Below are 20,699 nucleotides of genomic sequence, written 5' to 3'. Positions count from 1 at the left end.
AATTATGAATGAAAAAAGTTGACAAAAACGACAACTAAGGACATTTCCACTATAATTTTAGTTAGTTTTAGTTAGTTTTGTAACCACGCAATACAGTTTCAGTTAGTTATCGTTTTTTTAAAAAACTCTAGTTTCTGTTTTTATTTCAGTTAACGAAAATGTTTTTTCAATTCCAGTTTTCGTTACTTCGTTAGTTTTCGTTAACTGTAATAACCTTGGTCTCAATGACTGAGGTCTGGAAATATCAGGACTCTTCTTGTGCCTTTTGAACAGGCTAATAAGTAGCTGGCACACATCCTCACTCAGATGGTCGACAGCACACCATCCTGACTCCCCATTCCCCTGAGTCATGCCCATCTTCTCACCTTCCTCCACCCTGCAGGCCACTTCTTGGTCTTATTCTTATAAATTAACTTCAATCAGGATGCTACCACAGTTAGCCCTGTCACCTCTCCAGAGCGGGTTACTCCCATACGGTTAGAAAGAGTCATGTTCTTGTTCTAATCTGAATACGGGGAAGAGAAGGGAAGATATACTGAAGAGCTATGGATGACAACCAGATAGATGATCTTTTGTTTGAGAAGGACACAAAGACAGAATCTATGTTGACCAGGGAGGACAAATGTTTTGGCAGGAGAGAGGAGAATTTTGATAATTGACATTAACTGTATGACGTTAATGTCAAGTATAATTTAATCATTCTGACTCAAGGCTGGGTAAAGAAATGACATTCCAGTGATTTTATTAAGTTTCTGCCTCCAACTATTTTTTAATGGTATTTCTAATGAGGATGACACATTTTAAAAGCACTATGACAACATAGCTCCAACGTTTTCTCTGCATTTTGATCATTTGAGTTGGGAAATGTCAGAGCAGAAAAAGTTTGTGCAGAATCTGCATTTACTAATCCTTGGAGAGCCTTAAATATACCTCATTTAATCAGTACTTATAGTCTAATCCAGACTCCAAAAATAGTCTGTGTCCTGAATGTAGGAGAACCTCAATCAAGGGAGCGCTTTTGGTTCTGTGTTGTTTTGTATTCTTGGTGTGTCTTCGGACCTTCTAGAATTTCATAGCTTGTTTATTTATCATTTCTGTCTATGAGAAATCTATTCAGTAAAATAAAGCCTGTCATTACTACTGCCTATCTGCATCTGAGTCCTCCTTTTTGCCCAAGCCTGACACTTAAGAGGGTTTAGAAGATTTATAGATGGTTAGAAAAGGACAAAGATTCAGAGAGAAGAGGAATCAAGGATGACAGAGGGGCCCTGCACGGCTAGCAGCATTGTTGGCTTGTCAAAACTCTACACATCACATTGCTCTGTGGGAAAGAGAAATCTACTGCACTTACCCCATTAAGAGATTATATTCATCTTCACTAAGAGTGTATGGATGAAGAGATTTGCAATATGACTTCTCTTTACACCTTGTCAAACAAAAGGATAAAAGCTGAAGACATCCAATTACAGAGAACAAACTTACACAAAGATTGAATAAAAAAACCTACAAGGAAAAACTAACTGATATGCTATTTCAATTCACATTCAACATTATTTTAAAAGCCATTTGTTTAGCAGAAAGCCTCACAACATGCCATCTCAATCTACTTCTTTCAGTCTGAAAGGAGGTTATTATGTCTTTTTCTTTTTTCTAACCCAAGCCATTGTAGGATCCCATAATCCGTCTGACTGAACCCCTTTGGGGAAATCTTGGATCATTTGTCACAACAGTATATTCATAAGTCATACTCTGCTGGGGGATAATGACTGAATAATCCAAGCTGTGTTGGGAAAAATGTGAGGATGTGTCCAGGAGAATAAATGGTTATTGGAAAAAACTGCGAGATTGGCTGGTTGGATGGAAGCCTTTATGTAATTACACCGTTGCTTCTTCTACCGCTTCTCTCTTTCTAGCTTTCATTTTTCCTCCTACAATTTATTGTTGGAACACTTTTACTCATAGCTTTCATTAATTCTTTGTTGCTATTATACAGCTTGTCTGTCTTCCATTGTGTTCCCACACCCTATTCTTGTTTTCATCTCTTGTCTTGCTTGGTCATTTTCTGTGTTAAGCGCAGAGCGTCTTACACTGAGTCAGCAAAGAAGAGATTTCAGTGCATGTCCCATTCTCTACCATCACTCTTCTCTTACCAAATCAAACACTCTATCCAAGAACCAGCTGGGACTTTTTGCAGCAGAAGCTCTTTCCTGTATGAAAAACAGCGAAAATCCACATAGGCTTTTTTATTTTGGGTTGTGACATGCTTGCTCTTTGCTGTTACTTAAACTATTTTATTTTATTTTTGCAAGAAATTAAGATTTTGACTTAATTTTATAATTCATTTATTCAACGATACACTGCAAAAAAAGAAAAGTTGGGTGAACTCAAAATTTCAAGGCAACAAACTTCGGTAAAATTTTAAGTTGGACAATTAAACTAAATATTTTAAGTTTTGTTTTGGAGTTTGCTCAACTCTGAATTCTGATTTTTGTCAACTCAACTGTAAGTTGTACTAATTTTACGTTGTAATAACTTTTAATCCTTACTTCTGCTAACTTCTGCAATGTGCTGAATTGGCACGATTGTAACGCCGCTATGAAATGTCAGCTAATGTTGCGACCACAATTTTGAGTTAGCATTGATACGCTAATGGCTACTCTTGTAGCTGTAACAAGCAGCGCCGCTAGCATCAGTAAGCCGCTAGCATCAGTTAGCCGCTAGCATCAGTTAGTCGCTAGCTTTCGCTAATGACCGAATTTCACCGATTTCCCGCATTTCCCAACAAAGAAATAAGAGTTATCAGAACTATTGTCCCTTGTTGTGAACCCCAACTTAAAGATATAAGTAACAACAACTCACCAACTTGTTTTTGAGCAGACAACTGGCTTCCTTTGTTGTGCTAACTTACATTATTGCCCTAAATGTCAATAATTTATATTTCCAAGTTTTACCAACTTAAATCACTGTTTTAGGCCAAAAAATATAAGTTGGCTTTTTTGCAGTGCACAAGTCGTTGGTCCGAAAACGCTTACTGTTACACCTTTACTTAAGAGAGAGACGAGGATCAGTTTTTTTATTTGCCTCTTTATAGACTTTATTGACCAAGGAATTCCTTTTACAGGTCAGACAACGGTACCACAGTAACAACATACAGTGACAGACACTCAGTGAGGCCTATTGTTTATGGAGGCCATGGCTGCAGGGATTAGGCTCCTCCCACAGTGAGCCCTTCTGCTCCTCAGTGCTCTGTACCTGCTCCCAGATGGCAGTCGGGTAAGGTTGTTGATTTATTGTGGTTGCAATGCATGCAATGGTCTTACGGTGTGTTCAGACCGGACGCGTAGCGAATTTTCGCGTCACGTTACTCGCGCGAGTTGATTGCGCGAGTAAATAACTCGCGAATTTTCACCGGCCGGCGAGGGCTGCTAATGCTAACTTTGTAGAGAAGTAGCTACAACAGATAGCTGAAATCACATTGTCACAACTTACCAGGCAGACCGGTGACCTCACTCACCCTCCTCCAGGCAAGATCTTTATGGTTCCGGTTGGAGGGTGATGATGTGTCAAAAAGCTCGGGAAGCCCACAGACCGCAACAATAAGTTTCTCCTCCATTTTTCCGGAATAGGCGGGTTCCCGGGATGCATGACGTCACTGTCGTCCAGAATCTCAACGCTGATAGGCTGTCCCGACACAGCGTCACGCGAATGTTTCGCCAAAGTTGAATTTATCGAATGCGAATTCGCGTTGTTTCATTCGCACCACGACATTTGCGCCAATCGCGTCGCGCGAAACCCGCGATTCGCGCCGCCGGCAAAAATTCGCGTCTATTCGCGTGTTTGCATTGACTTTGTATGTAATCTTGTCGCGCGAAATATTCGCTACGCGTCCGGTCTGAACACACCGTTACTGTTTTTGTTCTGCATGGTTTGCTGTGGGAAGACCAATTATCCTGGCAGTGGTGTTGGTTATTCATGTGTTTGGCCCAATTAGTAACAGAAAACATGTTAAAGAAGGAGGCAGAACATTACAGTACAGTGGGTTGAACAATGATCTAGTACAATATATAGAACAATAGCTGGTGGATGACTGATAGTGGCTCCTTTTTACATGTCATTAGTAGGCTGGTCCAAGCTCAGCTCATTGTCCACATTGAAAATGTCAACAATTTCAGCTGTTTGGCTATTGATGACAATGGGATGCTGAGGTTAAGGGGGGCCCATTATTATTTCCTTTGTCTTGCTGACATTGAGGTGAGGACGGTTATCCTCGCACCACTGGGTGAAACGTACAACCGTGTTCTGCTGCCGGAGCAGAGTGGTTATCTGTGTAAAGGCCAAGACACACTGTGTTGTCTGAGCTCTTTCCATTGACTATTCTCTTCCCATTGCTTTCCATCATGTTAAAAATGTCAACGTTGACTTATTTATAGCATAATTCATTTATATTGTCTTTGCTAATGTTAGTTCCATACATTTCTGAAAGCAACATTAAGCATTTGGAAAATTAGTTCACAAATAATAAACAAATAATAAAAAACAAATAATAAACACAAATTGAAACTTAAAACTGTGACAGAGTTTAGCTAACTCAAATTATCTTTTGTGAATCTGGGTTGAATGAATTGGTCATAATCTGAGCTCACTTTCACGTAGAATGAATAACGACAAGACCTGCTGCTAGTCTCCTAAAGGAGGAGTGGTGGCGGAATACAGATACAAGAAATGACCGTATAAAAGACCGTAAAATTATAAATAAGTTAATTCAGTTTCAGTAACAAAGAAACACTGTAAATGTATATATCAGCCACAACAGTATTTTTTACAGTTTTGTTTTTGAAAAATACATTACTCCACTGTAAAATACACTGTAATATGTATTTAATGTAATATATATACAAGCATCACTGTCATTTTTGCATTTGTTTTTTGTAAAAATACTTTTTCTCACTGTTCAATGTACCAAACACCATATTTTTAACAAAAATATACTGTAATATTTAATGGTAAAATCGTTAATTTATGCGTTTTCATTTATACAGTATTTTCTTGTCAATTATATGGCAGAACAGCATTTCTTTTGATGGAAAAACTTTTTATTTATACAGTAAAAAAATGGAATGAAATGACAATCTTAAACATGACATCAACAGTGCCAATGTCTTTTTACCGTAATATTAAAAACAGTTGCACCGTATTTATTACGGTAAAGTTCTGGCAACCACAGCTGCTTGTTTTTCACTGTAAAAACAACAGCTTTTTTTTTTTTTTTTACAGTGTAGGGCTTATGGAAATGGTGTTCGTTAGAGGCAGAAAAAACAGAAATATTAAAGAATCAATTATATTAGTAATCATATAAATGTGAAGCAAGTCATGCAACATACAGTACAATACTTTTTTTTTTAATGTCGATCTGGTTTTGAATGCTTTTCTCAGTTCTAAGTTTACTGAAGTATACTCTTGTGTAAGAAAGGCAACGTGAACGTACCAAAGAGTCTACAGTGGCAAGGCAAGGCAAGTTTATTTACACTACCGGTCAAAAGTTTTAGAACACCCCAATTTTTCCAGTTTTTTATTGAAATTCAAGCAGTTCAAGTCAAATGAACAGCTTGAAAGGGTACAAAGGTAAGTGGTGAACTGCCAGAGGTAAATAAAAAAAGGTAAGCTTAACCAAAACTGGAAAATAATGTACATTTCAGAATTATACAAGTAGGCCTTTTTCAGGGAACAAGAAATGGGTTAACAACTTAACTCTATGGAGTCTTGGGCTATTTTGTCCATTTTTGAATTCTTTTCATGTCTTTGTAAGTCATTTTGTGTCTTTTTTTGGTCATTTTGTGTCTTTTTAGTAATTTTGTGTCTTTTGGTGTCTTTGTAAGTCATTTTGTGTCTTTTTGGGGGCATTTTGTGTCTTTTTTTAGTCATTTTGTGTCTTTTGGTGTCTTTGTAAGTCATTTTGTGTCTTTTTTTAGTCCTTTAGTCCAACATAAAATGTGATTTTGAATCTTTTTTTTACATTCAAAACACTATCATGCTCAATAGAGAATTTTAAATGTTGCAAATGTGCATTCATTTCAGAGTACACTGAGACATTAAACTGCATAATTTTCAATTAAATTCTGGAAAAGTTGGTGTGTTCACAGGGCCATTCAAAGTGCTTTACAGGGGCAAGATTAAAATACATAAAACACATTAGAAGACATTTAAAAGCGAATTAAAAAAAAAAGTGAATGAATAAAACATTTAAAAGCGAATGAATAAAAATTACAGGTTAAAATGGAAACAGAAAAGTCTTCAGACTTGTTTTAAAAGAGCTGAGAGTTGCAGCAGACCTCAAGTTCTCTGGGAGATTTGGTGCATAGAAGATTGCTATAGCAACCTCTTAGAACGGGTCAGCTGGCGAGAGAGAGAAACCATTCTTCTTCCTGTTGCTGATAAGTTTCTGTCCTTGCTTTGTTACTCTTAAGACACAATTGTATTTCCTGGCAAAGCGACACACAAGCACAAACACAGAGAAAGCCAAAGCCCTGACCTGCTTTAATAGCTTCTTTTCCACAGCGTTCTGTCCGGTCGCAGTTCCCATGTGCTGGTGCAGATGGACGAGGTCAGAATCCACTGACCTGTGTATAACTGTAAATGTTTTCCTCGCCGTGGTCACCTTTTCTTATCCATCTGTAGTCAGATGTGTGCTGATGGGAAGGTGCAGTAATGAGCTTTAGTTTATACTGGCAGTGACCACGACCCCCCTCCCGCTGTTAAGGCATTGTGTGTGTGTCTGTGTGAGTGTGTGTGTGTGGAAGGAGGTAAAATAATGAGTCAAAGTTTAGCTTTGCTTATGCACCTGCTGGGTTCAGATCACCCTGCAATGTGCATGATTGAACACATACATCAGGAAGTGATGCGCATGGCTGAACGTGTTGGTGAGTGTGAACACCAAGGTTATAATAGTTTTGGATTTTTCATTAGTTTTAGTTTTAATTTCGTTGTGAATTTTGTTTTCAAATTCAGTTAGTTTTAGTTAGTTTTTAGAGTGAGTTTGCTAGTTTTAGTTTAGTTTTTATTTTTTGAAAATGCTTAGTTTTAGTTTAGTTTTTATTAGTTTTAGTGTTAGTTTTAGTTTTTTTGTAATGGGTATGTGCCTTTATTTCCTTTGGTTTATCATCTCAGCCCCAATAAGGTTATTAACTCTTACAGTTCGGGGTGTTTTGTATTTTGGTTGGAGTGTAGACATCCCAGTCTCAGTAAACATATTTACCATGTGTTTCTGCATGTTGAAATAGAAAAACTGAATTATGTATGAAAAAAAGTTGACAAAGACGAAAACTAAGGACATTTTCACTATAATTTCAGTTAGTTTTAGTTAGATTTGTAACCACACAATACAGTTTCAGTTATCGTTTTTGAAAAAAACTCGTTTTTATTTTTATTTCAGTTAACAAAAATGTTTTTTCAATTTTAGTTTTGGTTATTTTGTTAGTTTTCATTAACTATAATAACCTTGGTGAACACAAGGAGCACGGAGACGAGAGTGAGAGCTGAAGGTCATTCATCAAATGTGTTCTTTTATACACTTATACAGTTAAATCGCTTCATTTAACAGCCCCACTTGCATTTTTTCCCTCATTGGTTTTTAATTTAACGTTAATGAAACATGTTTTTGCATTTTTCAGTTGAAGCAGAAATTGATTTTGACTCGTCGTCAGGGAGCATCAGAATTAACATAAAGCTGTAAGCAAACATCAGAGAATATTAAAAATGTGTGCATATAGACACAAATTCTTGATGCGCTCCCCATTTCTCATATGGATGTGTCTTCTAATTAACGCTACATTTGGCCCAGCCTCCGAGGAATTCTGCCAAGTACAAGTTCTGTTCAATGTCAGCGTTCAGTGCCAGTGAAGGAAGTGAAAAGTAGAATTAATGAATGTTTAAGTGACACAGCGGAATATTGGCCAAAACCAATTTTAAGAGTTTATGAATTATGTTGCAATATTTTGACTCTTTTGTCAAAATGAGAATATATATGTGCTTTTAAGAAAAAAGGCACTACATTAGAAGAGAGTCATGACTTTTTGAGGACAAACCATAAGAATATAAGTATAAAGTATAAGTATAAAGTTACAATATAATGGAAACATCACATCAGAAAAAAGTTATAATCTTGTGTTTTTAACAAAAGATATATATTTTAATTAAATATTTTGAGAATAAAGTCATATTATGTTGAGAATATGTAATAAGAATATGACAATAAAACACAGACTGTATAAAAATTGCCATAGCCAGCATGACATCACCGGTTTGTGGACTATGCCATCTTGTTTTGTTGAAGCCAGAAGTGATTATATTTATATTTAAGAGGGTATAGCTTGGGAAGAGGATGCTAAATTACCAGCTAGTGAATGTCTTTTTTTTTAGGCCAAAAAATGTTACACTTAACTTTCATGAACTGAAAACTCAATGTGAAAGGGTGACATTCTAAGACAGAAACACACAGTGCACCACAGTAGCGACATAGTACACTGCAAAAAAAGAAAAGTTGGGTGAACTCAAAATTTCAAGGCAACAAACTTCGATAAAATTTTAAGTTTGACAATTAAACTAAATATTTTAAGTTTTGTTTTTGAGTTTGCTCAACTCTGAATTATGATTTTCAACTCAGTCAACTCAACTGTAAGTTGTACTAACTTATAATTTTACATTGTAATAACTTTTAATCCTTACTTCTGCTAACTTCTGCAATGTGCTGAATTGGCAAGATCGTAACGGCGCTATGAAATGTCAGCTAATGTTGCGACCACAATTTTGAGTTAGCATTGATACGCTAATGGCTACTCTTGTAGCTGTAACAAGCAGCGCCGCTAGCATCAGTTAGCCGCTAGCGTCAGTTACCCGCTAGCATCAGTTAGTCGCTAGCTTTCGCTAATGAATTTCACCGCTTTCCTGCATTTCACAACAAAGAAATAAGAGTTAGCAGAACTATTGTCCCTTGTTGTGAACCCCAACTTAAAGATATAAGTAACAACAACTCACCAACTTGTTTTTGAGCAGACAACTGGCTTCCTTTGTTGTGCTAACTTATATTATTGCCCTAAATGTCAATTATTTCTATTACCAAGTTTTACCACCTTAAATCACTGTTTTAGGCCAAAAAACATAAGTTGGCTTTTTTGCAGTGTAGACTTCTATACAATCGCACCCCTTTTTGCAACTAGTAGAGTCACACCCTGCTGGCCATTAAAAATAATGCAGTGTAAGGCACTTCTGCATTGGATTCACCTTTTCATACCCAGAGATTTCTCCTTGAATAAAATCATACTTCTGAAGAAGTACAATGCAAAAAAAGAAAAGTTGGGTGAACTCAAAATTTCGAGGCAACAAACTTCGATAAAATTTTAAGTTGGACAATTAAACTAAATATTTTAAGTTTTGTTTTTGAGTTTGCTCAACTCTGAATTTCTCTGGCACGATTGTAACGCCGCTATGAAATGTCAGCTAATGTTGTGACCACAATTTTGAGTTAGCATTGATACGCTAATGGCTACTCTTGTAGCTGTAACAAGCAGCGCTGCTAGCATCAGTTAGCCACTAGCATCAGTTAGCCGCTAGCTTTCGCTAATGACCGAATTTCCCAACAAAGAAATAAGAGTTATCAGAACTATTGTCCCTTGTTGTGAACCCCAACTTAAAGATATAAGTAACAACAACTCACCAACTTGTTTTTGAGCAGACAACTGGCTTCCTTTGTTGTGCTAACTTACATTATTGCCCTAAATGTCAATAATTTATATTTCCAAGTTTTACCAAATTAAATCACTGTTTTAGGCCAAAAAATACAAGTTGGCTTTTTTGCAGTGCAGATTAAAGTGAAGGAAAACTACCTTACAGTGAGTAAATACAAAGTTTTACTATTTTCCTTTGTTTTTAACCTTTAAAAAGTTTTTCAAGAAACACTGAGTCGTGTCTGGGAATAGAAGGCATTAAGAACCTTTACATGACAAGAAAAAGCTATTTGACAGAGTGTCACCGACTTGCTCTGTGGGCTCACTGGCACACACACACACACACACACACACACACACACACACACACACACACACACATTCTTGTACTTCTATCTTTGTGAGGACCCTCATTGTAACAGTGAATTCCCTTGCAAGGTTATTATAGTTTTGGATTTTTCATTAGTTTTAGTTTTAATTTCATTGTGAATTTTTGTTTTCAAATTCAGTTATTTTTAATTCGTCTTTAGAGTGAGTTTACTAGTTTTATTTTAGTTTTTATTAGTGTTAGTGTTTTGTAATGGGGTATTTGTTGGGTGGGAGATTAAAAGAGGTCACAGTAAATTTTTCCTTTATTTCCTTTGTCTAATCCATCTTCATTATGTATGAAAAAAGTTGACAAAGACGAAAACGAAGGACATTTTCATGATAATTTTAGTTAGTTTTGTAACCACACAATACAGTTTCAGTTAATTATCTTTTTTTTTGTAACATTTACCCTGAATAAAAACTCTTAAATCTAAAAAAAAAGCCTTTAAAGAAGTGAGGACCGGCCGAAATGTCCTCACTTTGCAAAAATGTCCTCACTCTGTTGGTTAAAAACCAACCTGGTCTCACAGAAATCCGTGAAATAGCCACGGATTTCGCTTAACTCAAAATCTGTGGAATAGCCACGGAATCACTCAAATTTCCGTGAAACTGACACGGATTTCGCTACAATGCAAGTTAATGACAGTCATATTTTTCTGGCAAGATCTTCACCACAAAGTGATTATGTACATTCACTGAGTGAATATTTAGAAAATAAAACATATATTTCTCGCTAGAAATGTGATCAAAATCCATTTTTATGCAGAAACAAAGTCAAAATATTAATTTTCTCACTAAAAATGAGAGAACTGTCCGCCATGTTTTTTGTTCTGACCGCCGGAACCTTGAAAGTCACGTGACTTGGAACAAACCAATAGGAACAAATATCCATGGAATAGCCACAGGATATGACTGTCATTAACTTGCATTGTGGCGAAATCCGTGTCAGTTTCACGGAAATTTGAGCGATTCCGTGGCTATTCCACAGATTTTGAGTTAAGCGAAATCCGTGGCTATTTCACATATTTCTGTGAGACCAGGTTCTTAAAAACGTGTTCTGGTCCTCACTATGTAGGAAGTACAAGAACACACACAGGAGGTTTATGTGAAACCTTTGTGTAGGCTGAAGCGGCAGGTGTTCAGCTGCTCATACAGAAACTTGGAGCAGAAGCTGTCTCATGTCACTGTGCTGGATGTGTAATTGCATAATGAAAGATGGAGGCCCACACAGACGTAGCTGCCATGAGGCGTTCAGACGGAGCAGTGTGGGAGACGAGGTGATGAGTCAGACACACAGGTCGTATTCACAGGAGGTTTTAAAAGTCTTTTATCAGCACGACACCTCACTGCTGTCTAAATTCTTCACATTTCTTTCCCTGTGTGTGTGTGTTTTGTGATTGCTTTTAAACTCTGGTATCAACCACATCCAACCAGACTTCAAAAAGCCCACAAAGATATATGCTTTCAACAAACTCAGCCTGTCAGATTGACTGTGTTATGATGGAATACAGCAATATAAGTCCCTGAGTTAATGTGAAAATTTGCATTCATAACTCAAAGGCTTTTCTGTTTCCTCTAGGCGTCCATTATTCTTCTCCGTGTCTCGATATAAACAAACCACAGATTTACACTGTTGAGATTGATGTCTTTCATAAGAGCAGATATAACAATGACAAATATACAGCCAACAATCTATACATCTACAAATCATCCAGTACACACCATCTGTAAGCTAACGCTGCGGAGCGTTATCGGTGAGTTAAAGTAATCAGGGACATCTCAGACTGTCAGGGAGCAGTGTAGCATCACGTCACTTGTCACAAAAAAAAACTTTTATTAAGCACACAAACAGACTCCAAGTCTGTTCTGTCAGCCAGAAGCAGTGAGCAGTAAATTGCTGTCATTTGTTTTGTTTTTCCCCGCAGAGAGTTGAGAGCTGCGAGTTTGTCCGGAGGGAGGAAATTAATTTAGCATAAAAGTTTTTACATCAGAGCCAAGAAATATGCAGATGTTTTGATTGTTTCTAAGTTATGGTTTTAATTTAAATGAGTTCCTCATTTGACCTTTCTGGAAATACAGAAAATGCTGCATTTTATTTAAAATTTCAGCGTAAATTTTTCAGACATATGGGTCTCATAATTACATATGGGTTAACTACTGGAGAGAAGGAAGTAAAAAGTCCACCCCTGTATGTAAAAGCAGCTAAATGCGACTCATATTTACGTTTATTGTTATGTGGCGACCTCTAGTGGCTGCAGTAAGGTGACATAGTATAAAAAACGACAAAGTCCCCGGAGGAAGGAGGCTGGGGTGGTTGAATGGGTTAAGCAAACATGATACTTTTACCTAGAAAATGGTTTTGTGCCCCCGGTGAAATCATTAATAATGGTTGACTCATTTTAGGTCACTGTAACCACATCACGGTCTATGTCATAATTTCAAAACTACGACATATACCCCCGATTAAAAGTGAAATAACTTAACTCTAACCTAACCAAGACGTTTTGCTGCATACACCTAACCAAAAAAACTCTAAGCCCTTTATTATGTCTAACTTTAAGCCTTCACAGTTGTCATGAACGGGGAAATTAGCTACAAAGACCAAAACTGTTCTTTTGCACCAAGCTGTAAACATGTTTATCCCTGCGGTAAAGTTAGACATTTTAACATAGAAGTCTATGAGGATTGACTCCCTTTTGGAGCCAGCCTCAAGTGGCCAGTTAAGGAACTTTATTTTAACACACTTCTGCATTAGCTCCATATTTCAGCCCTCGAGGTTCTTCTTTAACATATTTGTTGGATGTAGGTTCCCAGAAAACTACTTTATCAATACCCCATATGTATTATTGTATTTCTTTTACTCTCTGGGTCCAAGACACAGATATACACATCATACAGATATAGGGATGGGTACCGAATTCGGTACTTTTATAGGTACCGACCGAATTCCGTTGGTACAACCGAGTACCGATTCATGTAAAATCAAACGGTACCATGTTTCCGTACCTTAACGGCGTTAACTTTAAACTGATCATTGATTTCAACCCGTTTTCATTTAATGTCTTTGATTAACAAGCGTGCTGACGATCGCACTATTTTTTCTTTTTTTCTTTACCTCCTCGTCTGGTCCTGTCTGCTCACCGCGGCCACTAGCTGCTGCCCTCTTCCACCCCGGCGCAGAGACGAACAGCCGGCTCTAGGCCTGCTAGCCACTAGCTGCTATCTCTCCAATGTCTCTACCCGGGCTTGGCCTTCGTCTGCCTCGAGATTGGACCTTCCTTACTCCGTTTGCTCTCTCCATTCTTCTGTAGACCAGTCATTAGCAGCTAGCAGCTAGCTGCTGCATCTCTGGTCCTCCGCTAATACTCTGCTCTTCAACTCAGGAATATTACCTGCCACTTTCCTCCAAACTGCCTCGCTGAAATTAAATCCCTCAGACTCCTGCGTCATCCTCGGTATGTGCAACTTTGTTTATTCCAACCACGCCATGCCAACCACGCCGTGCCCACAATACTGTCTGACCGGTGCTGCGCCGCACAGCTACGACGTCATCACAACAAATCACACGTGCACTTGCAACCTTTTTTGCCACCTGAGAGCTCCTCTGCATTCTTTGATAACACTGCAACCTTCATGTTACAAAATGCACGTTCGCTCAACAATAAAGCACTGCTCATCCTGGATTTTATATTGTTTTGATATATTTTTTAAAGTTTATATTTTGAGAAATAAATATGTTGAATTGAAAAAAATAGATTTTATTATTAAACAAATTAACATTTATTACCACATAAACAAACGCAAAAGTACCAAAAATTGGTACCGTTGAGTACCGGTACCGATTCCCAGGTACCGGGTATCGGTACCGTATCGGTTCAAATGTGAAAAGGTACCCATCCCTAAACAGATATCATTCTCCATGGGAACCTCAGCCAGTAGCCTCCAATCAACTTCCTGTTTCCCAAGAGATGGAGCAGGCTAACAAACTGTAAAACTGACAAATGTGTGTTTTAAGTTATGTCCCTGGTTTTGTGTGTGTGTGAGTGTTTTTATCACACAGGCCAATGCTCTTTTGTCATAGACCGGGTTAGGTCAGAGAAAAGTTTAGCCGCCTACAGAAAAGGTTATGCAAGAAACATTTAAGGCCAGAGAGGATAGTGTGGTGAAGTGGAGAGAGAGTTAGAGGAAGGAGGGAGCGAATGAAGGGAGTGAGAGGAAAGTTATGGAGAGTTAATTAGCATGTAGTGCAGATTGGGTCTAGACAAGCCTCCTAAAGGATGGCAGCTTCCCTCTATAGCCTCTAATGAGTCTGTGGGATTACTGTCAGTCTCAAAAGATTTTTCTTCGCTCTTCTCACTCTTCATGAAGCTTACTGCAAACTGATTTCACATAAACAGAAGAACTGGCTCTCGATGTGTTTACATAAAACAGCAGTGATTTAAAGTTGCACTATGGACGAGTTTTAAAAAATATACCCATGTTATCATATTAAATCAGGATGTGGGGCTGCAGTAGAGAAGAGCACCCCTTCCTTATTTAATGAGACCCTGTAAATCCTCCTGTTTGCTTATTGAAATGCTGGTGCTGGTGCATGAAAACGTCTCTAAACACAGGAACCGAAGAACTAAAACTAAGAAGAGAAATGCACCACTTTATAAACATGCTTCAACAGAGAGAATGTCCTGTTTTATCATTTCTGGGCAATGAAGTACTCTAAATATCTGAACGTGTAAATTATTGACAAAGCTAAAAGGCCAGAACTAAATATAGATGATAGATTAATCTGAAACCATTCTGTATATAAAGTCTGTGTTGAAATCATAGACTGTATATAAATAATGGACGTAGTCACCGTGACGTCACCCATTGGTTTGTGGCCCGTTGGAAGCCTCGAGTTCAGCGTTATACTCATCGCCATCTTGCGTCGCCATCTTGTTTCCGATACAGGAAGCAGACCATATTTGGACTGTGGAGGAGGAGAGGGATCTGATCACTGACTACAGCCTCTCTACACCTCAACCTGACTGAGAGAAGCTGCTGCTAATTCATGTTAGCATTAACTGGAGCATTAACTGGGATGTTAGTTTTGGCTAGCAAAAAAACAAAAACAAAATGTATCTTTCTTACCTCAGAAAACTGAGCAGCGACTCCTTGGAGTGTCTGTTAGTCCAACCAAACACTGAACAAGACATTTACTGAACAAAACGTTCAAATAAACTGTCATTAAGTGAAAATACAGTGAAAGGGTCAAAGTTATGAGACCAAATCGGTAAACGTCCTCTTTTCTATCTATATAACGTTATATATAACTTTATTGACACGTTGCCGTGGATACGCATTGTTCTGCTTCTCTCCTGGTGACGGCTCGCCTTGTCAGTGACCTGTCAATCAAAGGTAGCCCCGCCCCAAATCATACGATTCTTTATCTTCTATTTTCTTCTAAATGGGGCCATTATTAGAACTATTGACATCAAATTGTCTTGAAGATGATTTTTTACTAGCGATTGAGACCATAATGTTGTCCCTAAAAAAAATTTCTGAGGTAATAAATCAAGTGAGAAGTTTTCAGATTTAGCACTGAAATGAATGGGCAGATTTCTTTTGCAGCCAAATTTAGCGCCCCCTACTGGAATTTTCGGTGAATTGCAGGCTTTATGCACTTCCTGGTGGCCTCCATGCTCAGACACGGAGATTGCCGCCTGGTTGAAATACGGTATTGTGTAACAGATGTCACGCTACTAATTCTGAGGTGAAGCCAATGCTAAAGTGCCTTAAACCTTCATTTTTTAATGGCCAGCAGGGGGCGACTTCACCATTGCAAAAATAAGTCAGATTACTTCTAAGAGAAGATCACCCATGGTTTATTACCTCAGTAAATATGTTCCTAATGAGTTTATGGTCTCAATTGCTAGTATCAAGGCATTTTTAGCATGATACTCATTTTGTAAATTATGATCCCATTTACAGTAAAATATATACAGTATTATTATTTACCAATGCTTTATAGAAAAATGTGTGCGATATCCCATTTGGCTACCGTCCTGTATGACACCTGACACGCTGAATGTTTTAATTGATGCCGTATAACTAAATATAAAGCAATGGTGTATTCAGTGGCGGTTCTAGACCAGTTTTACTGTGGGGGCCAAGCAGGGGCCAGTATTTAATCAGAGGGGCACATTAATCCTCTGGAGTCTATGATTTGTTTGACGTTCCGAGGTCGTGTAAAACCAAAGAAATTATCGTTTTAATTTGATAGTATAATATTATGTATTCAAGTGTAAAAGTAGGATGGGACGAGGCAGGCAGTGCATTTGGCAAAAATGGAAAAAAGGGCTCTAATCATCCAACACTGTTCCTATAAATAAACATGTTTTTATGGTCATTTTTTGTGTATAGTTTTATTATGTTTGAATTTTACCTTTATATGTTCATATTTGTAACCTATGTTTACATTTTTTCAGGTCTGAAACAGTTCATTGAGCATATTTGTGGTTTTATTGTCTTAAATTGTGTAATTTTATTTCAGATTTCATGATTTTTGTGTATTTTTGGGCTCAATATGTCAATAAAGTGGGTTAAAGTGAAAAAATAATTGTCAGATCATGTTGAAGTTGTGCTGAGAAAATACCAAATACCAAACATGAGTGTAGTTAATATTATGTGGTACATAAAGGGCAAAGAGGCTCAGACCCCAGAGGGTTAAAAAACGACAAAGATTATATTTAAGCATTCAAAACCTTTATTTTAGCTCATTTAAAAAAATCTCATTTAAGTATATTTGGAAGATACAATTATCTTTTTTTTTATATACACAAGCTTTTATTGCACAATTACAATGGACACATTCTGGGTTCCTTTTGTGTACAATGAGATATTGTTTGAACAAAAAATAGGTAAGAATTGTTCCGTCATTCATGGTTATAAATTGATCATTTTATTATTAATTTGACACAGGGGCCACAGCGGGGGCCAAAGGCTTCTTCACAGGGGCAGGGGCCCCTGTAGGCCCCTGTGTAGAACCGCCACTGGGTGTATTACTTTCAAATCCATTAATTACATTTAGCTCAAAAATCAAATTTAAAAGTGGTTCCATATTATTGTCCTGTGTCCAACAACTTAATGTAAGCGCATAAATTGGGTTCAGAGTGTCTAACTGCCTAACCATCTACAATTAGCAATGATGATACAGGTGCATACCAACTACTAATGGCAATAAATTAAAATCTGACCTGCTTTTAGCACAACTCATCTTCCTTTCACTTCAAACTCTCCCTGTTGAGTGGTGTTATTAAACAAGAATGCCTTGAATAATCTGAGCAGGAGTTTTGTTGAATATAAAACACTTCTGACACTCGTTCTAATCATAACACACAAGTCCCTCGACCATTAATCTAGAGGAGCAGCACACAGTACATTAGGTCTGATGAAGTTCAGTGATCTGGAGGAATTCAATGATAGACTTTGTGTGTGTGTGTGTGTGTGTGTGTGTGTGTTCTTGTACTTACTACATAGTGAGGACCAGAACACGTTTATAACCAACAGAGTGAGGACATTTTTGCAAAGTGAGGACATTTCGGCCGGTCCTCACTTCTTTAAAGGCTTTTTTTGAGATTTCAGACTTTGTTTTAAGGGTTAAAGGTTACATGATAATGATAATTAACTGAAACTGTATTGTGTGGTTAAAAAACTAATTAAAATTATATTGAAAATGCCCTTCGTTTTCATCTTTGTCAACTTTTTTCATACATAATGAAGATGGATAAGACAAAGGAAATAATGGCAAAATTAACTGTGACCTTAATCTCCCACCCAACAAATACCCCATTACAAAACACTACAACTAATAAAAACTAAACTAAAACTAAAGCATTTAAAAAAAATAAATAAATAAACTAAAACTAGTAAACTCACTCTAAAAACTAATTAAAACTAACTCACTTTGAAAACAAAAATTTGCAACAAAATTAAAACTAAAACTAATGAAAAATCCAAAACTATTATAACCTTGCAAGGGAATTTACTATTACAATGAGGGTCCTCACAAAGATAGAAGTACAAGAATGTGTGTGTGTGTGTGTGTGTGTGTGTGTGTGTGTGTGTGTGTGTGTGTGTGTGAGTGACAAGCAATTGTAAATTCACAAAGACCTTGACCCTTGAGGTTTCACTCCCTTCAGTGTAGACGGCGTCTGTGTGTCTGTGTGTCTTTTTATGATCACAAGCTAATTGCAAGTAAGTAACTTCATTAGTGGCACGAAGCCCAAATATCACACAATAACTATGACTATAGACTTAAGTCCATTTTCACTGCAGCAACAACTACAGTACTACTCATACAGTACACGTTGTCAAAGTTCTGGATGTTTGACATTTATTAATATGCATGACTCACTGAAAGACGTGCATTAGACGAATAGAAGATCAGTGTGACTCAGCTAATTTGCAAGTTCCATCCACCTCTCTCGAGTTAATGTATTTTTCAGTTGAAATCCTTAATATCAAAGAAATGTATAAGCTATAGAGGCTATTCACTTTTATATTTATCATTTTTTTTTTACTTTTTCCATCTCTTTACTTACTGAACCATCCAAAGGTACATGCAGTCCATAATTGGAATGTAAATAAAACATTGCACATCTACCAAAAATATGAAAGTACAAGCTTGGAACCTGCCAGATGCACTGCAAAAAAAGAAAAGTTGGGTGAACTAAAAATTTCAAGGCAACAAACTTCGATAAAATTTGGACAAGTTAAAGTTGAAGTTGGACAATTAAACAAAATATTTTAAGTTTTGTTTTTGAGTTTGCTCAACTCTGAATTCAGATTTTTGTCAACTCAACTGTAAGTTGTACTAACTTACAATTTTACATTGTAATAACTTTTAATCCTTACTTCTGCTAACTTCTGCAATGTGCTGAATTGGCACGATTGTAACGCCGCTATGAAATGTCAGCTAGTGTTGCGACTAAAATTTTGAGTTAGCATTGATACGCTAATGGCTACTCTTGTAGCTGTAACAAGCAGCGCCGCTAGCATCAGTTAGCCGCTAGCATCAGGTAGCCGCTAGCATCAGTTAGCTGCTAGCATCAGTTAGCCGCTAGCTTTCGCTAATGGCCGAATTTCACCGCTTTCCCGCATTTCACAACAAAGAAATAAGAGTTATCAGAACTATTGTCCCTTGTTGTGAACCCCAACTTAAAGATATAAGTAACAACAACTCACCAACTTGTTTTTGAGCAGACAACTGGCTTCCTTTGTTGTGCTAACTTACATTATTGCCCTAAATGTCAATAATTTATATTTCCAAGTTTTACCAACTTAAATCACTGTTTTAGGCCAAAAAATACAAGTTGGCTTTTTTGCAGTGTGGGTCGACTGATTGAGCTTCTACCGCCAGATTACAAGTGAAGTTAGTAGATTTTATTCATGCAATTACAATGCATGCACTACAGTGTGACATTTTATAGTGGATAAAACAAAAGTGACCTTCGCACGCACATAAGTAGTAAGTAGTGCATTTGTCATCTGACACAGCAGACATAAACTCTCCCGTTTTATTCATCACTTAACAGAAAGCCAGGAAATCATTTTGACAGTGAAGGTCAGAGATGTAGTGCTCTCCCACTGCCTCACTCACAGATTTAATCAGAACAGGTTTCCAGCTGTAGAGGTGGGTTGTTTTTATATCAACAAATATGAAATACCAGCTGTTGGCTCAAGTTGTAGCGGGCAGTGAATCAAAATCATCTTATCTGACATTGATCCCAATCATAGCTGTAATAAAAAAGACTAGCAATAGAAGAACAATACTGTTTCTTTATCTCCATGTCTTCAGAAAAGATTTTCAGTGTATGAGGATGCTGAAATATAGCTTCACATCAGTCTTATATGCCATCAATCTTATTTTTTCAGGAAAGGTTTTATTCAACATCAAAAAAACAACGGCAAATCAGAAAACACAACGACAAAACAGAAAACACAACGACAAAACAGAAAAAACACAACAACAAATCAAGAAACACAACAAAACAGAAAACACAACAACAGATAAAAAACACAACAACAAATCAAGAAACACAACAAAACAGAAAACACAACAACAAATCAAGAAACACAACAAAACAGAAAACACAACAACAAATCAAAAACACAACAACAAATCAAGAAACACAAGAACAAAACAGAAAACACAACAACAAATCAAGAAACACAACAAAACAGAAAACACAACAACAAATAAAAAACACAACAACAAATCAAGAAACACAACAAAACAGAAAACACAACAAATTAAAAAACACAGCAACAAAACAGAAAACACAACAACAAATAAAAAAACACAACAAAAAATCAAGAAACACAACAACAAAACAGAAAACACAACAACAAATCAAGAAACACAACAACAAAACAGAAAACACAACAACAAATAAAAAACACAACAACAAATCAAGAAAACACAACAACAAATCAAGAAACACAACAACAAAACAGAAAACACAACAACAAATCAAGAAACACAACAACAAAACAGAAAACACAACAACAAATCAAGAAACACAACAACAAAACAGAAAACACAACAACAAATCAAGAAACACAACAAAACAG

The sequence above is a fragment of the Centropristis striata genome, chromosome 23, assembly GCF_030273125.1.
Source record: "Centropristis striata isolate RG_2023a ecotype Rhode Island chromosome 23, C.striata_1.0, whole genome shotgun sequence".
Taxonomy (NCBI): Eukaryota; Metazoa; Chordata; class Actinopteri; order Perciformes; family Serranidae; genus Centropristis; species Centropristis striata.
This window is presented reverse-complemented; position numbering follows the sequence as displayed.